The 24,199-nt window shown below is 42.0% G+C and overlaps 1 long non-coding RNA gene across 1 annotated transcript in view; it reads left to right on the top strand.

Moving 5' to 3' along the window:
* Positions 1-9,225: 9,225 nt before the first annotated feature.
* The window catches only part of LOC147450722 (uncharacterized), a 51,961-nt gene continuing 36,987 nt past the window's right edge, over positions 9,226-24,199 (top strand). The window contains exon 1 of the long non-coding RNA XR_015189295.1: positions 9,226-9,621. This is a non-coding gene — a long non-coding RNA (uncharacterized LOC147450722). The remainder of the gene's footprint in view (positions 9,622-24,199) is intronic.

Raw genomic sequence — 24,199 nt, 5'->3', positions numbered from 1 at the left:
TGGAGTTAATGGTTATATTGTCTTGTGGGTGACTAATTTGGGTCTATACCTTGCACTTTCTTTCAAAGGTGAATCTGGGCTTATCTTGGATTCATTTAGGTTTACTCTATTATTGAAACATTCAATACGGTTGATGGGTGAATGCCCTGCCACCCAAAAAATTTTACTCTCGGGCGTCGCTATATAAGGCTCTGCAACGTCGCTAAGCGCGTCACTATAGGAAGCTTGCAATCATCGCTATCTGTGTTGCTATATAGCGATGAAGATAGCAATGCAAATAGTGATGCAAATAGAGATGCATATAGCACGTTCCTGTAGCGACGCTATTAGTGATGGTCTTAGCGACACCAGGGAGTATAAAAACCCAATGTATTTTTGTCGCTAAAAACGTCACAAGTGCACACAACCTCTTGTGGGGGGGAGAGAGAGAGAGAGAGAGAGAGAGAGAGAGAGAGAGAGAGAGAGAGAGAGAGAGAGAGAGAGAGAGAGAGAGAGAGAGAGAGAGAGAGAGAGAGAGAGAGAGAGAGAGATGGACCGATTGGATCATGACATGAGAATGTACAAGCATGACGATGTGACACTGCATGAATATAAGAATTCCACCACAAAATGCATTATCTTCTTTTGGGTGCTAACGTGGCAGGCTGAGTTGTTGATTCTTAGAGCAATTAACTTTTATAGAGTGCTCGGACGGGCCATGTTTTTTAGTAGTTGTTGCTTTTGGGTGCTTGATATGTAATTAGTTGCTTTTGGGTCCAAATCCTATATAAGTGTGCCTTAGGGGTCGTCTATGGTGGATCTATTCATGGTTGTGTGGTTGTCGAGTGGACTCCCTAACAATTGTGCTTTGTGACTGATTAATATAAAAGAAATACCAAAAGGGGAGCCCAACTTAGGGTTTAGTGCATCCATTTAGAGATCTTTGCCTTGCTAAGTCCTGACTCAATTTGAATTAAAGTTAAAGTATTGATAGTTTTCAAGTTTTGATGTGTGTTTGCTCTTGATTTACGACGTGCCGAAAGTAGAGTACTAAGAGCATCTAACACAAGTTTATGAGCATTAAGGAAGCATATAGGTGGTGCTCAAAGGCAATAAAGTGACCTCTTATGTGCACGATACAATTCTTGGGACATATTGTTATGCGTGAGGGTGTTAGCAAGGATCCAGCTACGGTTCCTGCTATTTACAATTTTCCACCTTTGTAAAATGTACATGATGCAAGGAGCTTTGTAGGACTGTGTTCTTATTTTTGGAGGGTTCAAATATTTTGCAAAGATATTAGTTCATACTCTACTTTGCGATAGGTTTTGACAGCCTTCTTGAAATTTTAGGATGCCTCTACAAAAGACTAGAGCTTAGAGGGAGTGGAAAGCAACTCCATAAGAGGCCAAAGTCTTATATCCCATGAGCAATCCCACATATTAGATGAAGAGCTATTTTGTGTAATCCACCTTGTGTCTAGGGGATTTTATGCATCCCTTCCCTTAAGGGGAGGATTGCATCCTATGTACCTACCTCGTACCTACCCCTAGTGTGTTTTGAGGGAAGGTAGTGTGAGTGCTTTAGTGCAGACAAAACCCACACAAGGAGGGTTTCTAGTGTGCAGGTTTTGTAGCACTTAATGTGTGTAAGCCCTTTTACATGTGGAAGCCTAGTCAACTTATGGCATGTGACAAACCATGTAATAACCATGTGGTAAATCCCAATGTATAGCTTACATGGAAATCTCTGTGACATTGTCACCTGTGTGTGCAAATATGCCTAGCTCAAGGCTATAAATTTAGCTTGTGTATACACTCAATAATGAAAAAATAATCATTGTATGCTTACAATGTTCTCTTATGTGCATTGATTATTTGTGTGATTATAGCATTCCTATGCTCCTACTTATGCAATTAGTACGAATGCTTCATTGGCTAATCCACCTTAGCCCTTTCAAATACAAAGATGGAAATATGGTCAAAGCAACCATTTTCCCTCAAGAACTGTAGCTGCTACACCCATTGAAAGAGGCGCTCAAGGTCATCAAGAGGGTTTAGTTAGATAAGTACTTCAAATTGCCAACATGGGGGATGGATTTCCAAAGAGCCCATGAGCTTATGAGCTTCATTTAATACAATGATGAAGCAAGAACTATTGCCAAGGATGGGGAAACTATCAAAGTAAAGATTACAATAGACATTATCATAAAATCCTCCACATCCTAGCGGGAATTCATAGTCTTCTCTCTAGGACTATGCCAATAGACAAAAGTAGCACATAATCTGCCCAATACGTCTGGAATGGAATGACCATTAGAGTTTAAATTTGAAGGCACACTTGTAAACTCTATTAAGCAGGAGATGGCAAAATGGACCAAACAGATGCTCAAAGGAAAATCATTCTACTGAAACCAGACATAGTACCAATGAGGCTCTAGGGGTACATAATAAATCTGAATTATGCTACGAAGGGGAAGAAAGAAAGATTTTTTTTTCTTAAAGTGGGATTCATCAATGAAGTAGCGAGAAGTGGACTAGTTGTTTTCAATATGGTTGTCTCAAAGAAGAATGGGAAGATGAGGGTGTGTGTTGATTATCAAAAGCTCAATGCTTAGACCATCAATGATCCATTTCCTCTTTTGTTTGATATGATGCTGGATGAATGTACAATTTCATAGATGGATAAAGTGGCTAATGCAATTAGTTAAGGATAACATCACAAGACATAGCCAAAATGACATTTATCACTAAAGGGGAGCTTTTATGTACTTGATTATGCGATTCGTATTAAAAAACCAACAACCTTTCATTGATGCATTATGGAAAATTTCAATAAGCTTCTATACAAGTTTATGGAGATATTTGTAGATGACTTCACTATGTTTTCAACTGAAGGTATGCATCTTGTCTTCTTGGAAATGGTGCTTGAGAGATGTAAAGAAAAATCAAATTTTATAGTTTGGAAGGGACAACTTTTGGGGCATATTGTGTCTAGAAATGGAATTAAAATGGTTGAAGAGACAAAGACTAATGCATCCAATAGGCAAGATCACTAGTGAACGTGTTTAAGTTGAGGTCATTCATGGAGCAACAAAGGCAATGCCACAATATAAATTGACCCAGAAGTGAGTGAAGTTTGTATGAACTCCAAAATGTGAGGCACGTTTCCAGTGTTTGAAATAGCGCATTAGCAGGAAGCCAATTCTCTGTTAGACTAACTGGGAGATTACATTCCACGTCCATGTGGATGCATATGGTATGTCGATGGGGGAAATTTTGGCTCAACCTTATGGAAAGATAGACTACCCGGTATAATTTCCTAGTCTCGTAGATTTAGTGTAGATTTAAATTTCCAGTGTCTGAAAGAGGGCATTAGCAAGAAGATTCTTTGTTGGAGTAATTGGGAAGCTACATTCCATGTCCATGTGGATGCATTTAGTATGGAGATGGGGGCAATTTTGGCTCAACCTGATGGAACGAAAGACTACCCAGTATATTTTGCTAATCTCGCAAATTTAGTCCCGTAGATTCAATACATTTGGCTATGGTGATGGGAGAAATATTGGCTCAACCTAATGGAAAGACAAACTACCCATTATATTTTGCTAGTCCCACAGATAAGCAAGGGTACTCCATGACTAAGATCGGATACATTGGATATGGTGTTTTAGCACAACAAAGTTCAAAAATTATTTTTTGAGAAAATTATTCCGCCTTTATATAGATCATCAAGCAGATCTCTTTTGGTGGTGATTCAGGGCGCTTAATCAAATGGATGTTCTTTTTGTTGGAGTTTGACTTTAAGATCTTCCATGAGCAATAGAAGACTCACTATGGGTTGACTTTTTGTTCAAAAGTGTTGACTTCTTGTCCAAAAGTAATGAAGGAATTTCATCTATGTCACTAAGGAAATGGGTGGGCCATATCAAAGTGATACAATGTGTTTGATTTTCTTTAGTTCAAAGGATTTTTTTCAAAGGAATGGTCCCAGTCTAGCAAGAAAGCACTAATCATTAAGAGCCTAAAAGCACTATCATAACTGGATTCTGAAATTCCACTGACATCACTTACAAGAAAATCTTACAAGTAGGTTGGGAGAGTGTGATGATAGATGTTAGGGATTTTTGCAAAACATTGATTTGGGACAGAGGATGAGTAGACCAATGGGAATAGATATAATGCCTCTAACAACCGTAAAACCACATGGAGCAAGGTCTAGAATTCATCGGTCCATTCCAGAAGGTGACTCCAAGGAAGAATAAGTACATAGTGATGGCCACATGTTATGTTAGCACAAATGGGTGGAGGTGAAGGCCTTGCCCAACAACACAGCAAAGTCAACATTGTGGTTCTTGAGCAAGTTGTGTGTAGGTATGGTTGTCTTGTCTTAGTGAGATAGTTTTAGATCAAGGAACCCATTTTATCCATGAAACAATCTAGTTCTAAATGAGATTTTTGCAATCAAGCATTGAAAATTGACATGATATTATCCTAGATGCAATGGACATGCTGAGAGCAGTGACAAGACCATAAAGACCATTCCAACCAAGATAATTTTTAAAAGACTACATAACTAGGATGAGACTAGGATGAGATCACAACTGGGATGACTCCATTTGAAATGGTGCATGACACAAAGGCAGTAGTGCCTATGGAATTTGTTTTTCCTAGCCTCAGAATGACCATTGAACATTATATGGACTACAATTCAACACTAAAGAAGAGGCTAGATGAGTTGGTAAAGCTAGATGAGATCAGGTAGAGAGCAATGCTAAAACTAGAAGTGGTCAAACCGAGAAGAAAATATTGGCATGACAGTAATCTAAAGGTCAAGGACTTCAAGAAAGGGGACTTGGTCTTACAATATTAGTTGAAATAAGGCACAAATAAACATTATCTAAAAATAGCATGGTCAGGACCATATGAGGTAGATTGCATATTTACGAATGGTACACTCAAACTGAAGGATTGTGGGACGCATGTCTAACCTCACCATCCTATCTTATTGCAGTATTAGTGAGAACCACGATTAATTTGTCAAACCATGGGATGAAGCTGACTCGACTAGTGCATAGAGGCTACAAGAGCTTGTCAATCTCTCGAAAAACAACTAACAACTCGCATCTAACTCAAGCTACACTCAAGTGACTGAAATCACGAAAAGCCAATCGCTCATCGGCAAACAAATCACATCCGTTACAACATCAAATGACATCCAAATGTAACAAAACTTCTAGGACAAGTTTATAAGACCTAAGCACACATGCCTATGGTCTCAAATCCCACTTTAGGTCAAGTTCCAAAATCGCGATTATTAACAGCAGTGGATTTTTGACCTAGTCATTTTTGACCAAGAATGCATCTAAATGCTTAGCAATGATGCCCCAATACCCCACCTATGCTTAGTTTTTGATTTAAAAGTGTAAATTCTTAGTTATGATGAAATTAGGCCGCGGGTCGTTAGGCCGCGGGTCGGCGATGCCAAAAGCTACAAAATACTGTGAATGGCTTACGTCAATGCGTAGAGCTCTTACCTGCGGTTGCAAGGCAACAAACGCAATCGCAATGTGACAATTGGAGAGGGAGTAGGAAGCACGAGAAGGAGAGAAGTGAGCGCCGTTAGCTCACGCTGTGTATTTCTTATCCAAAACTTATAAAAAAACTTACAAAAATTGGCTTTTATACCTTATCCAAGGTTTTTGGGTGGTCAAAACTAATAAGCTGGAGTTCTACCAAAGTTGGGAAATGAATTGCTGATACAATCTGGAAGCTTGTAGCCCCGGCTCATTAATTACAAAGTTTATCCGAGAAAATAGGAGTTACAATATTTCCGATTTATCAAAATAATAATTGTTTTACAAAGAGAACTCCAAAAAATGGTGTCCATGTTTGCTTGTTGCTAACATTCCCCCCCTCCTCGCGTGTGTCGTCCCTTGACACAACTTGTTAGATGGAAGGCACTAGGTCCATAAGGGGGCTGTCCCCTTGGAATACCACCACCTAGTGAGAGAAGGATGGAGGGTTGTTTCACACACCATATCCCCATATAGAGCTCACCATAGATAGCCACTCCTACTTTGTAAAATTTCCTATCTTAAATATCACACCATGGGATAGCTCCCTTGTACTATATAGTACCTTCAAATCAAATTCACTTACAATGAAGGCTGATGGGGACTTATTTATTCCACTACCAAAAGAATACTTGCATGCCATGAGACATCAAGTCTACATCATCAAAATGCATGCAAGAAGGTCACATCCCTCTGTGTTCCTCTGTGGGACACAAAGCACATCGCCACTTTCCCACTCCCCCACTCTACCATGGCACATCAACTACAATACTACTTAAAGACAATGGTTGTGAATCCACAAAACTAAAAACTTGAGGACATACTTGTTGGCCCATAAACATAACAATCTCAACAAGCTGCCATAGCCTCCACATAGAGGTGAAAGCATACATACATCACTATTGATTGTACTAAGTGGACCTCAATAACAAGTACTTTGCAATTCAGACCTCAATAACAAGTACCTTGCAATTCAAACACTTGTACTCCATGAATTACAAAAATAATCTTGGTGAAGTTTTTAAAGAAAAGGACTCTTCACAAGTGAGAGTATTAAAAGAAAAATGAATCAATACTTCACATGATATATGAATCAAACTCCTACGGAGACTCTTTAACCCTTTGCTCTTTAGTCTTTTTCGGCATGCCAAGAAAAAAATGAAAGTAGCTTTGGGAAATAGCATTTGAAAGGAAATGCCTTCTTTCTCTTCAATTTTTAAAGGGACCACGTGTTAAGAAAACAAATTTGAATGACCTTCACCCATATGGATACTAAGGCCTTTAGCAGGCCAAAAAATAGTGAATCAATACGTCATATTATGGATCGAACTCCTATGAATACTCTTTAATCCTTTGTTCTTTGAAGTCTTTTTCGACATGCCAAAAAAATGAAAGCAGCTTTGGGAAATAGTGTTTGAAAGGAATTGCTTTCTTTCTCTTCAATTCTAAAAGGGACAAATGTCAAGCAAATAAATTTGGACGACCTTCACCTACATGGATATAAGGCCTTTAGCGTGCCAAAAATGTATAGGTTGATTCCTTTTGGCTTGGGGAATAGTGGTAAGCTTGAGTAGGGTCTCCCAATCTCAGAAAAATAAAAATACTTTCAAAAAATCTCAAATGCATAAGTGAAAGGTGAGTAGGTAATGAAAATTCCAATGGAAATGGAAAGTCAAAAGATTTTTCATCTCCATATAAATTCATATAAAGAATTGGCCTAGTATCCATTTCTTCATCCTTACCTTTTATTAAGCATTTAGTTTCCTTGCACCATGTAAGTGTAAGGTAGTGCATTAATTTTTTTTGAAGCCATTAGGAATGCCATTAGCTATGATTATGTTAGGTCCTTTTGTCTACAAAAGGGTGTTATGGCTCAAGAATTTGTTAAAATTACTTATGTTAGAATACCTTTTTTGAACATAAAATTTTGAAATTTTTGCCTTGAGCATCAAAAGGGGTCATGGCCTGTTGCTGGAAACCAAGAGGTTTTTTTTCTTAAATACTTGAAACTATATGAAAAAAAGAAAAAGAATGATATAGAAAAAACAGCTCATTGGAATTTTGAGGAGGCTATTGCCTACCTTTCTTTAGGCCTTTACTCTTACAAATTACTTTTTCACAAACTCACAGAATAGTAGTTAAACTAGTTATGTTTAAAGTGATGACATGGATAACAATTAATAGGCTCTTTGAGACTTGTAATACCTATCTAAAGCTAATGAATCGGTTGTCTTTTTTATATGGATGAAAGTACGAGTTCTATCCTTGCTTAAAGATTTTTAGGTTAATTGTAATCCAAACTTGATGATGGCCTACTTCTTGCTAATCTATACAATAGTTAGAATGAATCCTCATATTGACTAAAATATACTAAAAGATTTTTAATACATAGGTGTTTTTATGTAGATACTTCTTTGTTGTCTGGAGCCAACCGTCTTTTGAACGTAGGGTTCCTTTGTGTTTAAGTATTTTATTTAAAACATAGATAGCTCATGTGCACACAGGCGTGCACACGTGCATACATACACACACACACATAGTAGTCGTAGTGCAAAAAGAGTACGAGTTAATGTCACATGCGGGTTGCTAAGAGCTAATGTTTTGTAAGGCTATGGAATCATCACTATATAGGAGTCTTACAAGAGAGGCGCAAGGAGATTGGGAGGGGAATAGTATTTATGCTGAGATGCAACACCATGGGAAGCGAGGTAGATGAAATGAAAATTGCATGTGTAAGTTTGGGTCCTTCATGTGTTTATGTATCCAAGATTAGGATCTATATCTTCCTTGTTTTTGTCCCTCAACTCTGTATCTATAAACCGACTTCGACGCCAGAGTGGGACAAACTGGTTAGTTTTTTCGGGACTTAGTGAGGCAATGGTGAGACCATGCATAGTTGTCAGTCATTTGGCTTGATAACTATGCCTCGAGAGTGGTCACGCGTAAATAACTATGTATAAATTAAAATTTCACAAACTCGCAGAATAGTAGTTAAACTAGTTATGTTTAAGTGATGACATGGATAACAACTAATAGGCTCTTTGAGACTTGTAATACCTATCTAAAGCTAATAAATCTGTTGTCTTGTTTATATGGATGAAAGTAAGAGTTCTATCCTTGCTTAAAGATTTTTAGGTTAATTGTAATCCGACCTTGATGATGACCTACTTCTTGTCCTAATCTATACAATAGTTAGAATGAATCCTCATATTGACTAAAATATACAAAAAGATTTTTAATACATAGGTGTTTTTGTGTAGATAATTCTTTGTTGTCTGGAGCCAACTGTCTTTTGAACGTGGGGTTCCTTTGTGTTTAAGTATTTTATTTAAAACATACATAGATCATGTGCACACAAGCGCCCGCACGTGCGTACATACACACACACATAGTAGTCGTAGTGCAAAAAGAGTACAAGTTAATGTCACATGCCGGTTGATAAGAGCTAATGTTTTGTAAGGCTATGGAATCATCACTATATAGGAGTCTTACAAGACATGAGCAAGGAGATTGGGAGGGGAATAGTATTTATGTAGAGATGCAACACCATGGGAAGCGAGGTAGATGAAATGAAAATTGCATGTGTACGTTTGGGTCCTTCATGTGTTTATGTATCCAAGATTAGGATCTATATCTTCCTTGTTTTTGTCCCTCAACTCTGTATCTATAAACCGACTTGGACGCCAGAGTGGGACACACTGGTTAGCTTTTTCGGGACTTAGTGAGGCAATGGTGACATGACGCATAGTTGTACAATGGTCACACGTAAATAACTATGTACTACTATGCATGCAACTCCCCAACTATGCCAATTGGAATAGGAGCCGGGGAGTTAACTTTTAATGAGATATTGGAGGAAACTGTTGTGACTCTGCTTGTGAGCTTGTGCCTGGGTTGCTCTACAACAAACTGACCTACAACGGCTGCGTCGGATGCGTGCTCTGAGGAACGCGTGAGATTTCAGCACGTGGCAGCTGAAGTTGCAAAGAAGTGAGGAGTTCAAACGTCAGAGGCTTACAACCGACTACGTCGGGTGGCCGGCATTGCGACACTTTATTCTGAGACAGGTTAGGAATCTTTTCCTCGCTCAGGATTGGCTTTCACGACATTGACGTGCTAACTTTTGCAAGATTTGTCACCCATGTCTCTGTGTTGCCTTAGTTTGTACTTGGTTACTCTGATTGCTAAAACTTGAAGACATCAGGTGGTATTAGATAGTTACAGAGAGCATAGTTTTTTTCCGGATGCATTTGATTGGGGAATCATACTCCTGGATGCCTCCGAGTACGGTGATTTTTGGACTTCACTGTCTTAAGGCTCCATTTTTTGCCTGAGGCTCCATGTTTGGCCTCCTCATTTTGTTCTTTGCCTAGTGTCTGTTTCTATGGTGTTTCACTGCAAATTCTGTAAACTGAATGAGTTTGTTTACAGAAACTAGAAACTGTAATGAAGGATAAGAAAGGGCTAATTCACTTTTGAAAGATGCATGATTTTTTTTTTTTTGTAAACAGACGAATTGCCAATAGCTCTTATAAACTCACTTACAGAAAGAGGATTGCTTTTGTATGTAGTTGCTGGATGATATAGTGATAGAATGGCCGTGAAAATAGCTGTTTTTTTTTGGAAAATGAAGCTATGGGATGCTCAATGGGCCTATCTCCTAGAGGAATTACAAAGTGGAGTGTAGTGAGTGGTAACTATACTTCATGGTAGAAGAATGTCAAAGGGCCAGCCGTTCCGGGTCAACATTGTGTCACTCCCAATCTTCTCTCCCTAACTCTCTAATTTATCTCTCTTAGTCTCTCAAGTTATCCACATCTATACGCAACTAATTTGCTATATCTCTAAACACATATATATCTCTCTCAATCAATGTATAGACTGAAAATTTCAGCATGGAATCACCGACAAACAAAATCAAACAAGCACTTGATTACCCCTCGCTTGCATAGGTAGACCATCTCGGTGAAGTTCACATGTATCACTATTGGTGATGATCCTTGTACTCTGCTACCTCGGGCCATTGATAAGTATAAGTGAAGTTATCCACACAAACAATGCTAATGCCCAAGGAGCACAGATGATCCCTAGCACTGTACCTATGTTACAGACACGTGCCTATTGATAATATGACAGTGCTAGACAAGCCGAAACCATACAAAGAAGGTGGTGCACCTATGAAGTTTGACACTTTGAGTGGTTTCAAAGGCAAGACGAAGGTTCTCACTTTCCTCCAACAGTTTGATACTGCCTATGCAGGGGGGAATTTTATTGAGGCTTCGAAAGATCCGTAAAGCTGCGACTTTCTTGAAAGGAAGTGCGCGTTCATAGTGGACGACATTATTGATGCAAGGACAAACACCTCCCACATGGGTTCAAATAGATGTTTGCATTTGCATGGCTATCAAATGAGTTTGAAGTTGATCTCTGACAGATTGGGACCAACCCAATGCGGCTTCTTGCAAGAACTTAGATAGGTACAATTGAAAGTTTTGTAAAGCGTTGCTTTCGGAACTTTCTACAGATTTGTACCATTGTTGTTGTGGGCTGCCTAAAGGGCTTAGGAATTATTGTACAAAGAACAGAGTGGCTACCCTTACTCAACTTATGGAGGTTGCCAACACTTGTCATGTTTTGTTGAAGGGAGAAGACAGTGGATTCTAGGGCAACGCGAAAGGGGGCCAATCAAAGAAAAATTCAGCAACAAAGGCCTTTGCAAAAGCGGTTCCTAAAGCTTCCCAGAGAAACAGAAGAAGCCTTTTGTGCGTAGGTCTTTTGAAGAGAAGACATCTTTAATGACTGAGAATAAATGTTTTATTTGCGAGCAGCCTGTCACTTTGTTGCAGATTGTCCACAAAAGAAGAGACCAACTCGCTCAGAGGATAAAGTGGATGGAAGAAAGTGAACTAGCAGTGTCACCAAATGTATTGCAGCTTTACCTGGAAGCCTTTGGTTTGCAACCCGCGTATGCCCCAAGTCAATGTGCTCAAAAGAGGGGTGATGCTGAAGCTAGCACATCTTATGTACATATAGATTCAGTGCAATAGAAGTGTACATTGCTTAACAAGTGTTAAAGTGTATAATGCTCACTTCTACGATAGACAGAGAGCAACTTGCAGGCCAACACACACTCCAGAATATCTTATCCCAAGAGAGGGCGCCCAAAATTGAGAGAGGAGGCTGATTTTTATTCATTGTGAACTGTAATGTGTGTGTGAGTAGTGGGTGCAGGTTATCATAGCTCTAATGGAAAGCTTGCCTTTTCCCTTGTCTCATGTAGCGCGATGATTTGCTCTCGTGCATCTCTCTCTCCCCTTTGCACATAAAGTAATGATTAGTCCCTAGCCGGATCCATCCTACACACATGACATGACACATGCCAAACTCACAACTAAAGATACGTAGTGAGCGGACATCAGTCTCACTTCCCAGCCATAGAGCCAATATGGTCTCTCCCGCGAGCGTGCAACCAAGCGGGCAAGCCTCTATCACAAGGGCCAATGTCCCATATCACCAAGCCCACACTAGTATGGGTGTGCGGGCAGAGCAGGGTTGACACATACGGTCACGTACGATGGGTACACGTACGAAGACGTGCGGTACTAATCAAACTAAAAAAAATTAGACGTATGGTGACGTAACGTACGATGCAAAAAAAAAATCATGCGTCTTACACACTACAAGAGAGACTAAACCAAGAAGTTTTCATACTCAGAAGTTAGAACATGATAGATCATATGAGTCATGACATAGATGATAGATCTTATTACTTAGTACTAAATACTTGTAACTTAAGTCTTACAAATTAGAACATGAAAGATCTGTCCATAGACATAGATGATAGATGTAACGTACGATGCAAAAAGAAAATCATGCATCTTACACACTACAAGAGAGACTAAACCAAGAAGTTTTCATACTCAGAAGTTAGAACATGATAGATCATATGAGTCATGACATAGATGATAGATCTTATTACTTAGTACTAAATACTTATAACTTAAGTCTTACAAATTAGAACATGAAAGATCTGTCCATAGACATTGGAAACGGCAATGTTTGAAGAAAGAAGAATCATGATCTCCAAAGTGGTGGCGGCCATAGTAGATACGCTACCCGAGCCTCGCCGCACATAGGTCATGATTGTTTGAGCCAATGCAGCCATTGGGCTCTTGGTCAAATGCAGTCGAGATGCAAAACAATTCCCCACCACAAATCGCCCCCGAAAAAAAAAAAAAAAAAAACCCCCCCGGACGAGTCATGTACGGAACGTACGAGTCGTACGGTACAGTACGGAACGTCCCGTACGTCGAACGTGGACAACCCTGGGGCAGAGCTGCCAAGGGCCAAGAGTCCAAGTGTGGTGATCACACAAGATGTGTCACAAATGAGACTCATGTCCTATTTATAGGACTTCATAATCAAAGGGCAGGTTCACACTAGCCGGACATACTGTAGGCACCCATCTTGATGTCTGGGGACGTAACACTTCCCCCTTATTTTTAATTGCCGTGCTCAGCAATATCCTCGGTTATAAAACTAGAAAACGAGTCCTTAAGGACCTAGCTGACTCCCAAGGGACATGGGATTTGTCACGGGAACGAGCACCATGTGCCAACGGGAAAGAACAAACTAAACAACTTTAAGCACTTCAAATAACAACTTGACAGAAAGAGATGCACAACACATGAGATGGGGAGTGACAGAGTTCCATCCCAACTTCCCAAGAGAACACTAGCCCCAAATGTTGGCGCCCTTTTGGTATTTCTTTATATTGCTTGAACTCAGTACATCGCCGGCACTCCATCCTCTGCACCTTTACCCAGAAGAGCATACCATAGAATGAGCCCTTGGCTCATATTTAAAGGCCCTTGGCCTATGAAAATCAGTACATGAAAAGCATCAAACTCAAAAGCATCTAGTCCAAAAGCTGGCGCTCAAATCAGTCAGCGAAAAATATGGAAATCCATACAACTGCCATGTCAGCATGTCAACGCGAATTGCGGAATTCCGTACAGTTTGCCATGTGGCACTGTCAGCGCAAAATGTGAGCGTCCGTACAGCAGTGCCACATCATTATCTGCTCGCAAGAAATTGAGTGTCTATGTGTGGTCGTCTTGCTTTATTTTAATATCTTTAGGTACCGTGGGCCCCATCAGACAGGGCTCCATAAGCTGGTAGGACTTCTTCTTCTACTGATGCTCTGCTTCTTCTAGGCTTGAGACCCCTCGACCGGGATTTGTAGGTTGGCTCCGTTCTTCAGTGGCTTGATACGAGAGCAGTTTGTGACATCCCCCCTTCTTGAAAGAATTTAATCGTGCGCGATTACTACATATCTGCAAAACAACTGAAGTTAGCTCAAAAATTTTCGAGGGACGTTTCGAGGGACAATCTGACAGACAATCAGTTTTCTCAATCCAGATTGGAGCTCTTGATATCTTGGGTCGTTGGCTTCCCATAAAAATCTCATCCAATAAGGAGTCTCATTCCAGATTGGAGCTCTTGATATCTTGGGTCGTTGGTTTTCTAGAAAAATTTCATCTAATAAAGAGTATATTCATGTAAGGTATGAGCTTTGTCCTAGAGTCACTAGAGTGTAAGTGAATGAGAGAAGAGGCGAAATTATCCCACATGTAAAGGTGTGAGCCTGTAGAGCTACTTAAAGCTCCTTTCATGAATAAAAAACCATTCCAAGTTTGCATTACATGTCTCTTGTTTATGGTGAGCTTGTGATGGGTTAGCAAACTACTCAAGATCGTGTTTATGAGTCCAGGTTAATCTATCTTGGAACCTAATTTGCTTGAGTAACAATCTAGCCTACACACACTCACTTGTGTGCACAATGTTTTCTATCACCCACCTTAGCTAGCACGCTCCCATCCATCAAGTTGTATCAGAGCTATGGTGTGCTAGCTAGGTTTGTTGTTATGCTTTTGTGTGTTAGTAATTAGAACCTTCATTAGAGTAATTCGTATTTCTTAATCATCGTTACTGTCTATTGGCATTGTCCATAACTAGTTGCATCTCTCACTACTTAAGCCCTAATCTAGCTATGTGAGCCATGTGTGGGCATGTCCTTGGCACACCCAAGAGGCCACTACCCTCCATGGCTAGGTAGGCTTGGTTAGGGAGAGGATTAGTATCCAATTTTGTGTTTGCATTTAGGTTGTTTTGTGTTTTTTTTTTGTGGCTTGCACATTCAATTAGTCTTTCCCTTCTTGCATTCATCAAACATTAATAATCTCATCTCGAAGGTCTCCTCGCAAGCTCTCCATAGAGCCCTCGATTGCCCCATTCCGAGCCCATCTAATTTGATTTACTATTATTAAATGTGTGTAGAGTTTTGTGTGTGTGTGTGAGTGCCTCTGCATAATTTAATACATCTCTGTCTTCGGCTATTTCCACACAAGGGGTTGGGTCCAAGTGGCTAGCTCTAGCACACTATATTTGGGAGTGTGGAGGGTGGTTCAAATCCCCCAACCGAAATTTTCGGAAGGAGGGCAACGTGGGTAGACGTGTAGTGACTCCCTCAAATGGGTTTATTGCTTCGGTCGGGTCCGTAGGGGTGCAGTTCTGCGGCATCACAACCTTTTTGAGGCACTGACGGACTTCAATGCGGCCGTAAAGTCAACTCATTTTTTTTCGGGTCCGCCTCAGAGAGGCCCCCCTTCCCGCGGCCCAGCTCGGCTCAAGAGGCACTTAATCATCCTTGCTAAGGCTACCTTCCCATGGCCATCAACCTCTCCCCAAGAGTTGGAGCTCCCCAAAAGCTTAGGCAATATAAGGGCCTTTTTCCCACGGCTAGCAGCAGGCAGAAATGACAGAGTAGGTGCATTTCCCTTGGGCCTCTAGCAACTTCTTCCCATAAGCTGAGAAGTCAAAGAACAACCAATTCTTTCAAAAATCCTTCAACGGTCTTTTCATTTGAGCTTCAAAGCCATCCAAAGGGGAGCTACATCAAGCTTCAAGGAAGCGCATCCAAGTCAACAAGGGCATTTCTCTTTGGAGGTTTCCAAAGGTTTTCAAAAACATTCCAAAGCAACTAAAGATTGTGAAGAGGAGCTTCACTAAGAAAGAAAGTGTTCCCTCCCTCTCTCTCTCTCTCTCTCTCTCTCTCTCTCCCATTATTAATAACAAAAGAATCGCATCCAAGCACACTAACTTGCAAATAAATTTTCTATCATCTCCTAAGGGGTATTTGTGCATTGTTAGAGGAGTTGGACATTATCTTGGAGAGACAAGACGGGCACCACATGCCGATAGAAAAGAACAGATTGAACAGACTTTTAGTACTTCAATAAATACAGAACTAAGAGAGAGAGAGAGACGACACGCGACACGGAGTGGCGGAATTCCACCCCAGAGAGTATTGATCCCAAACCTTGGTGCCCCTTTCTTTATATTTCATCAACATAGTTCAAGCCGGTACTCCAGACTCTGCATCTTCTCCAGGAAGCATGCCAAAGAATGAGCCCTAGCTTCATATTTAAAGGCCCTTGGCCTAAAAAGCAATTATTGTGAAGACCCTTCAAACTTAAAAGCATCCAGTCCAAAAGCAAAGCCAAAAAGCTGCCAGTGCAATTTACGGAAATTCGTACAGCCTGCCACGTCATCAGCAGCGCAAAACGCGGAAATCTGTACAACTTGCCACATCATCATGTCAGCGCAATTTTCAAAAATCTGCCATGTCATCAATTTGTGTATGTGTGTGTAGGTCCTGCTTTATTTTAATCTGTCACTTGGGGCCCCATTGAAGAGGGTCTCCATAAGTTGGTAGGACTTCTTCTTCTGTTACTTGTTCTTCTTAGGGTTTAGGCCCCTCGGCTGACATTTGCAACTTCAGGGCTTTGACACGTCAGCAGTTTGTTACATCTCCCCTTCTTGAAAGAGAGTAATCGTCCGCGATTACAGCATATCTGCAAAACAACTCAAATTACCTCAAAAATTTCCGAGGGACATTACGAGGGACAATCGATTTGCTCTTTTTATTAAGGAGTTAGCTTCTCCTGTCTGCTCTTTGATCAAGGAGTCAACTTCTCCTTTCGGCTGTTTTGATCAATGAGTTAGCTTCTCCTTTCTGCTCCTTTGATCAAGGAGTTAGCTTCTCCTTTCGTCCAGATTGGAACTCTTGATGTCACAAAGTGATGATGTGGCGGACAGCAGAAACCCTAATTTCTGCCAGAAACCCTAAAATTCCTGCAAACCCTAAATCTGCCAGAAACCCTAATTCGCAGCAAACCCTAATTTCTGGAAACCCTAACTGCTGGCTGAAACCCTAATTTCTAGCGCCAGTGCCACGTGGCAGGGCTGTACGGATTTTCCGGAAATTGCGCCGCAATTTGCGCTGGCAGATTTTGGGCGTTGCTTTTTGCATGAAAACGAGAGAACTTGCTTTTTTTTAATAAAAAAAAAGAGACTCTCTCTAAGAGAGAGAACTGATGCTTTTGATTTTGAAAGCTTTTGGGGCTCTGCTTTTGGGCACCCCTTGTACCTTTAAATATGTGGAGAGGGCTTCACTTCTCAGGGCATCTGGACGCAGAGTCTGAGAGTGAAACCCTAGCCACACTCTTGTACTTTGATTTGATTAATATAAAAAGAAATACCGAAAGGGGCGCCAGTCTTTGGGGCCAATATCTCTAGGCACGGAACTCCGCCGGGCCAATGCAAATCTATTGTGATATGTGAATTGCTTTGAAGTGGTTATTTGGTGCTGTTGCGATTGATTCTTGACTTGGAGTGTCCAAGTCTGTTACAGTGGTATTAGAGCACGGCCGATTTCTCTTCTACGGGAAATCCGATCCCCGAATTTTTTTTCCGCAGCACCTATGGCTTCAGGCAATGATCAGTCGACTCCCTATGCATCTAGAGATGCGGGCAGGGATCACAACGAAGATTCCGGCACGGAGTATGGCCCGCCTAGGCCTACTCCAGCGGAGCAGCAAGAGATGGAGCGTCGAAAATTGATTGATGATGCAACAAAGATGATGCTCAATTTTGCTAGGGACCCGAAGATGGCAAAATATATGAACCAGACCTCTTTGGAAGAGGTACAGACAGAGTGGCAAAGAACCACAACACCACTCCCGAAGCCTGCTCTCAAGAAATCTTTTGTCTCCAAGAAATATACGGAGAAGGAACTGGAGAACGTGGTTGATGCACGAATTGCTCAGCTTTTCGACGTGCAAAAGAAGGACAAAAAGCACGGCAAAAAGCACAAGAAAGGCACTGACTTCCCGGGATATTTGGGTCGTCGGTCGACATTCGACAAGGCAAAGAAACTGAAGAAGCGTGTCAAGTTTGAAGGCCTACCCAATTCTTCTTCTTCTTCTTCTTCTGACAGTTCTTCTAGCTCTTCAGACTCGAGCGAAGAAGACAGGAAAAGCAAAAAGCGAAGCAAGACAACGCTTCGGAAAGGGCAAGAAAAAGGCAAGGAAGTCTAAGTCTCGCCCAGTGAGTGACACTTCTACAGAGGACTCGTCTATGGGCAGTTCAGACTCTGACAATGGGAACTTTTATGTGAACAAGAAGAATCTTTACAAAGCCAACCATTATGACTTTCTCAAAGATAAAAGCAAGAAAGTCCGAGAGTTTAAGGAAGGTGGTCAAGCACTTAAGTTTGATACTTTTTCGGGATACTCCGATGCTTCGAAGGCCTTGTCTTTTATACAGCAGTTTGACATCGCTTTCGCGGGATGACGCTATTCAGAGCACTCCAAGATTCGGAGAGCTGCCTCTTATTTTAAGGGGAATGCTCGCACTTGGTGGTCCACGCTTCTATTAAGCAAGACTGTGCCAGTTACATGGCTGAAATTCAAGAGGCTTTTTATTTCTTCTTGGTTGACTCAAGAGTTTGAGCGAGATATACGAGCTGCTTGAACCATCTCCGGATGACCAAGAGTGATACAGTGAATTCTTACTGTGAAAGATTTTGGAACTCTTTTCTACCTGCCTCTTCATTCAAGAAGATCTCGTTCAGAGAACAGATTGAGCGGTTTACATTGGGTCTACCTACAGAGATCCGAGACCACTGCTTGGAACAGAAGTCAGCTTCTATTCAGGAGTTGATGAGTCATGCGAAGCGGGGCTTTGCAATTCACTTTGGCAGTCTGACCTACCCCACAGATGAGGTCACGACACAACGAACCGGACAGACTTCTGGGAATGAAAGTAGAAAAAGAAAGCAACCCAGAGAAAAAGGATGCACGACCTAGACTTACTCCTCAGGAGCGGACTCGCTACATCAGGGAGGGGAAGTGCTTTGGATGCGGGGAAATTGGACATATCTCCGGGAAGTGCCCTAAAAAGGGAGAGAAAGAACAGAATGACAAGGACGACGAAAGGCCTGAGAGTTCGAGAGCAGCTGAGGACCGTGTACGAAAAGGCAAGATGAAAACAGGACTGGCTCCAGATTGTGTGGGTACTGATCCCGACACCATGGATGAAAGTACAGAACTTTGCTGAGCTTGGGGCAAAGTGAAAGATCAAGAGGCCTTGATTTTCTTTGATGGAGGAGCCAAGGCCAACTTCATTTCACGAGAATTGGCGGCGCGGCTTGAGATTACTCCCGATTGGATGGGACCACTTGCAGAGGCAGTTCTAGCGGCACCCGGCAGGGACGTAGCCATTACACCTGTCATTGGCAAACTTCGGTTGCATTGTCAGGGGTATTTGGGGCATGAGGACTTCTTCACAATGCCTTTGGAGGGTTGTGATGTTCTCTTAGGGATTCCCTGGTACCACAAGAACAACGCCGTGGTCGATTATCGGGCGAGAAAAGCGACTTTGACTACAGAAAAGGGCAGAACAATTGTACTTGATATTAAACTGAAGGGCGAGTCTGTCCCTATTGTATCGGCTTCGGCCATTTCAAAATTAATGAAATCCAGTCTGTTTGTTTACTCGATCTTTATGAAAGAGTTGAGTGATGATGATCGGACAAATATGTCTAAACTTGATAAAGAACGCCAAGATTTTCTACACTCTCATGCCGATTGCTTCTCAAGAGGTCTGCCAGGAGAGTTACCACTTGCTCGTCCTGAAGATCATACCATTGATCTGATACCTGGTAGTACACCACCGAACCGGCCACCCTACCGTGTGAGCCGAGCACAGAATGAAGAGATTATGAACCAAGTGAAAGACCTCTTGGAAAAGGGTCTTGTCCAGCCTAGTACTTCACCGTATTGCTCTCAAGTGTTGTTGGTTTTGAAGAAAGACGGATCTTGGAGAATGTGCATCGATTATAGAGCTCTCAACAAAATCACCATCAAGAACAGATTTCCGATTCCTAGGATCGATGATATACTCGACAGGTTACAGGGATCCTCGTGCTTTAGCAGGATTGACTTGAAGAGTGGATATCATCAGATCAGGATAGCGCCGGGAGACGTCTACAAGACAGCTTTTCGGACGACTTTTGGGTTATTTGAGTTTTTGGTGATGCCTTTTGGCTTAACCAATGCTCCTGCGACATTTAACTGGATGATGGATCGGATTTTTCGAGAGTACAGGCTATTTGTTGGCACTTTCTTTGACGACATCATTGTTTTCTCCAAGAATGAGGCAGAACACAGAGATCATCTACTTCAGGTCTTTCAGGCATTACGAGATCACAAGTTAGTGATTAATGCAAAGAAAAGTGAATTTTTCCTACCAGAGATACACTTTTTGGGACACATTGTGTCAGCAGCAGAGTGCAAATGGATCCGGCCAAGATAGAGACTATCCGTGATTGGCCCGACTTGAAGAATGTCCATGAAGTTAGAAGCTTCTTGGGACTATGTTCGTACTACAGGCGGTTCATACGAAAGTTTGCAGAGGTTGCTTCCCCTTTGCATATCTTGACACAGAAAGGAGTACCTTTTTCGTGGGGACCCACAGAGGTGACTGCCTTTCAGACATTGAAAGAGAAATTAACTACAGGACCTATTTTGACTTTGCCGGACTTGCAGAAGTCATTCGAAGTATATTGTGATGCTTGTGGTCGTAGTCTGGGTGCGGTCTTGATGCAAGAAGGCCATGTCATAGCTTACGAGAGCCGTTTGTTCTCTAGGCCGGAGATGACAGCATAGATTTATGAGAAAGAGCTTTTGGCGATTATCCATGCTCTTACTCAATGGCGGCATTACCTACTCGGAGCGGATTTCACTGTCTTTATAGACCATCAGAGTTTGCGCTACTTCTTGTCACAGAAGCAGCTTTCGGAAAAGTAGATGCGGCGGGCGAACATCTTGTCACAGTTCCACTTCTAGATTGTCCATGTGCAGGGACAAAAGAATGTGGTGGCAGATGCTTTGTCTCGGAAACCGTTGGTTCTGGCTATTTCCGCGATACATCATAGGAGCTTCGAGGATATGGTCGATCAGTATGCCACAGATACAGATTTTGGAGATATTTTCACACGGCTACGGGATGGAGAGACAGTAGCTGGATACTCCCTTCGGGAAGGCTTCTTGATGAAAAAGACTATGTTGTGCGTTACACAGCCGTTGAGGGAGAAGGTTATGACTGAATGCCACTGTCCACCTTTTACGGGTCACCGCGGCATTGCTACCACCATGAAAGGGGTAGAGAGATATTTCTTTTGGCCGAGACTCAAGAAAGATGTGGAAGAGTTTGTGCGCAGTTGCTTGGTATGCCAGAAGGTCAAGTTTGACGGGCCTAAAGCACAGGGATTGTTACAGCCTTTACCCATACCCACCCGCCCTTGGGAAAATATAGCGATGGATTTCATTTTTGATCTCCCGAGAACACAGAGTGGTCACGATGGTATCCGGACTGTTATTGACAGATTTAGCAAACAGGCTCATTTCATTCCAGTGAAGAAAACAGTCAAGCCGGATCACTTAGCGAGACTGCTTGTGGCCCAGATTTTCAGATTACATGGCATGCCTAAGACAATTGTCTCCGACAGAGACCCCAGATTTACAAGTTTGTTTTGGAAGGCAATTTGGGAGAACATTGGCACGCGGTTGCAGTTCTCATCATCGTTCCACCCGCAGATTGATGGGCAATCCGAGATTGCCAATTCAGTGGTTCTAGATTTATTGAAGTCTTATATCTCAGATCAGAAGACTCAATGGGAAAGATATTTACCTTTGGTGGAATTTGCCTACAATAACACGATACACTCGTCGACGGGGAAGGTGCCATTTGAGATTGTTGAAGGTGCTGCGAAGGTTCCACCCTTCCTGAGCACGAAAGATAAGATCTTTGAAGCGAATGAATATACGCGAGATCTGGATACGGCTTTTGCCAAGGTTCGCGAGACTTTGCAGAAGTCTCAAGAACGACACAAAAAGGCAGCGGATCGCCATCGTCGCGACTTGAAATTGAAGGAGGATGATTGGGTGCTCTTACGTTTTGAGAAGGCACGCCTACGAAAGAAAAAGGGAAAGGAGAGGCTTTTTCCAAAGCTTAGTATGCGATACTACGGCCCTTTCCAGATTATTGAAAAGATAAATGAAGTCTCCGACTGAAACTGCCAGATACTTGGAGGATTCACAATGCATTTCATGTGAGTCTCTTGAAACCTTTTAAAGGTGATGTGCCTGATGATGGGGAGCCTGATGAGCAACCCGAAGTGGAAGAAAACGAGGAGATCCTTGTTCCTGAACAGATTTTGGCACATAAGGATACGAAGAATAAGGGTAAAGTCCGAAGGCGGTTCTTGGTTAAGTTCAAGAATTATCCTGCACTTGATGCCAAGTGGATGGAGGAGGAGGACCTAGCAGATACTCCTCAGATTGTGAAACTTTACCTCGATGCTTTTGGTTTAGCATAGTCTACTCCAAATGGAACCCAGAATTCAGCTTGGTCGGAGATCTGGTGCAGTGGGATGCACAAGAGGGGAGTCACTCCACTCCTTTGTCAACAGATGCTTTGGTTTAGATACTAGAGTCACTGATGTCTCTTTGAGCTTCAGGGATACTGAGAGCTGACAGTATTTTGCTGTATGCTTTATGAAATGGAATTCCTAATAATGATACTGATTTGTTCTTGACTTCTTGTGAGTGCAAGAACTGATAGCCGAAATGACTGCAGCATTTTGGTCTGATTGATCTCGAATAGACATGGTTGCAATAGGGGTTAGTCAATCGGACATCGATGAGGTCCCGATTGGACCTAGATGTGATTGCTAGCTACATTGCCGATAAATCATGGTCTAAGATCCGAGTGAATGTTGAATGTCATGTGATGTCCTCTGATGTCTGGTGATGTCCTGTGATGTGACTGTCGATTTTGTACATGTGCTAGATGTGTGTTCCTAGTACGTAGGTACTAACAGTCAGTGTCTGCTAAGACGGTTTATGGCTTTTGTCGGTTTTGCAGGCGTAATCGGTCGATTACAATGCTTTCAAGAGGGGGGTATGTCACAAAGTGATGACATGGCGGACAGCAGAAACCCTAATTTCTGCCAGAAACCCTAGAATTCCTGCAAACCCTAAAATCTGCCAGAAACCCTAATTCGCAGCAAGCCCTAATTTTTGGAAACCCTAACTGCTGGCTGAAACCCTAATTTCTAGCGCCAGTGCCACGTGGCAGGGCTGTACGGATTTTCCGCAAATTGCGCCGCAATTTGCGTTGGCAGCTTTTGGGCGTTGCTTTTTGCATGAAAAAGAGAGAACTTGTTTTTTTTTATAAAAAAAAAAGAGACTCTCTCTAAGAGAGAGAACTGATGCTTTTGATTTTGAAAGCTTTTGGGGCTCTGCTTTTGGGCGCCCCTTGTACCTTTAAATATGTGGAGAGGGCTTCACTTCTCAGGGCATCTGGATGCAGAGTTTGAGAGTGAAACCCTAGCCACACTCTTGTACTTTGATTTGATTAATATAAAAAGAAATACCGAAAGGGGCGCCAGTCTTTGGGGCCAATATCTCTAGGCACGGAACTCCGCCGGGCCAGTGCAAATCTATTGTGATCTGTGAATTGTTTTGAAGTGGTTATTTGGTGCTGTTGCGATTGATTCTTGACTTGGAGTGTCCAAGTCTGTTACACTTGATATTCCGGCGTAGTAAAATTAGCCATCACACCCAGACCGTACTGATGTTCCACGGGTGTCTTGATGCACTAAAAAATTACATACCTAGGCAATCTCATCCAATTAGGAATATTCAGTAGTAGCGGGCACATCACAATGCAACACAAATGCTTACATATGCATGTTAGAAGACATAGAAACATAAATCGCCGATGAACACTCCTCCCGCATAACCTAACAAGGTTCGGCCTGGGAGATATTCAACGACTCCCTCATCACTCCTCCCGCATAACCTAAAAAGGTCCGGGCCGGGAGATATAGAGGCCTTTTACAACCAAACGCCCCCCAAGACCGTAGCCTGCATCGTTTGGAGGTGCTAAGAGTAACCATTGCTCAGACTTCTTAATACTCCTCCCGCATAACCATCCAGGTCCGGGCCAGGAGTCAACACAAACATAGCCCATCCATCCCAAGCCTACAAGAGGCAAACAAGCACGGCATTAGAGCGTTGGTTTAGCTGGGTGTGATGTGTCCTAGGTTCAGTGTCTCTTTGAGTGTGGTCTCATCAATGCGACGGGCCATTTAATTAAATCGTGGAACAATTCGTGCGCAGGTTCTAGGCTAGGTAGATTAAAATTGAAACCGATAGAATTGCCAGATTAAAGCAC

Source organism: Adiantum capillus-veneris, chromosome 9 (assembly GCF_014529385.1).
Source record: "Adiantum capillus-veneris isolate H3 chromosome 9, ASM1452938v2, whole genome shotgun sequence".
NCBI lineage: Eukaryota > Viridiplantae > Streptophyta > Polypodiopsida > Polypodiales > Pteridaceae > Adiantum > Adiantum capillus-veneris.
The sequence above is the reverse complement of the archived record's forward strand: the minus strand, read 5'-3'. Positions and strand labels throughout refer to the sequence as shown.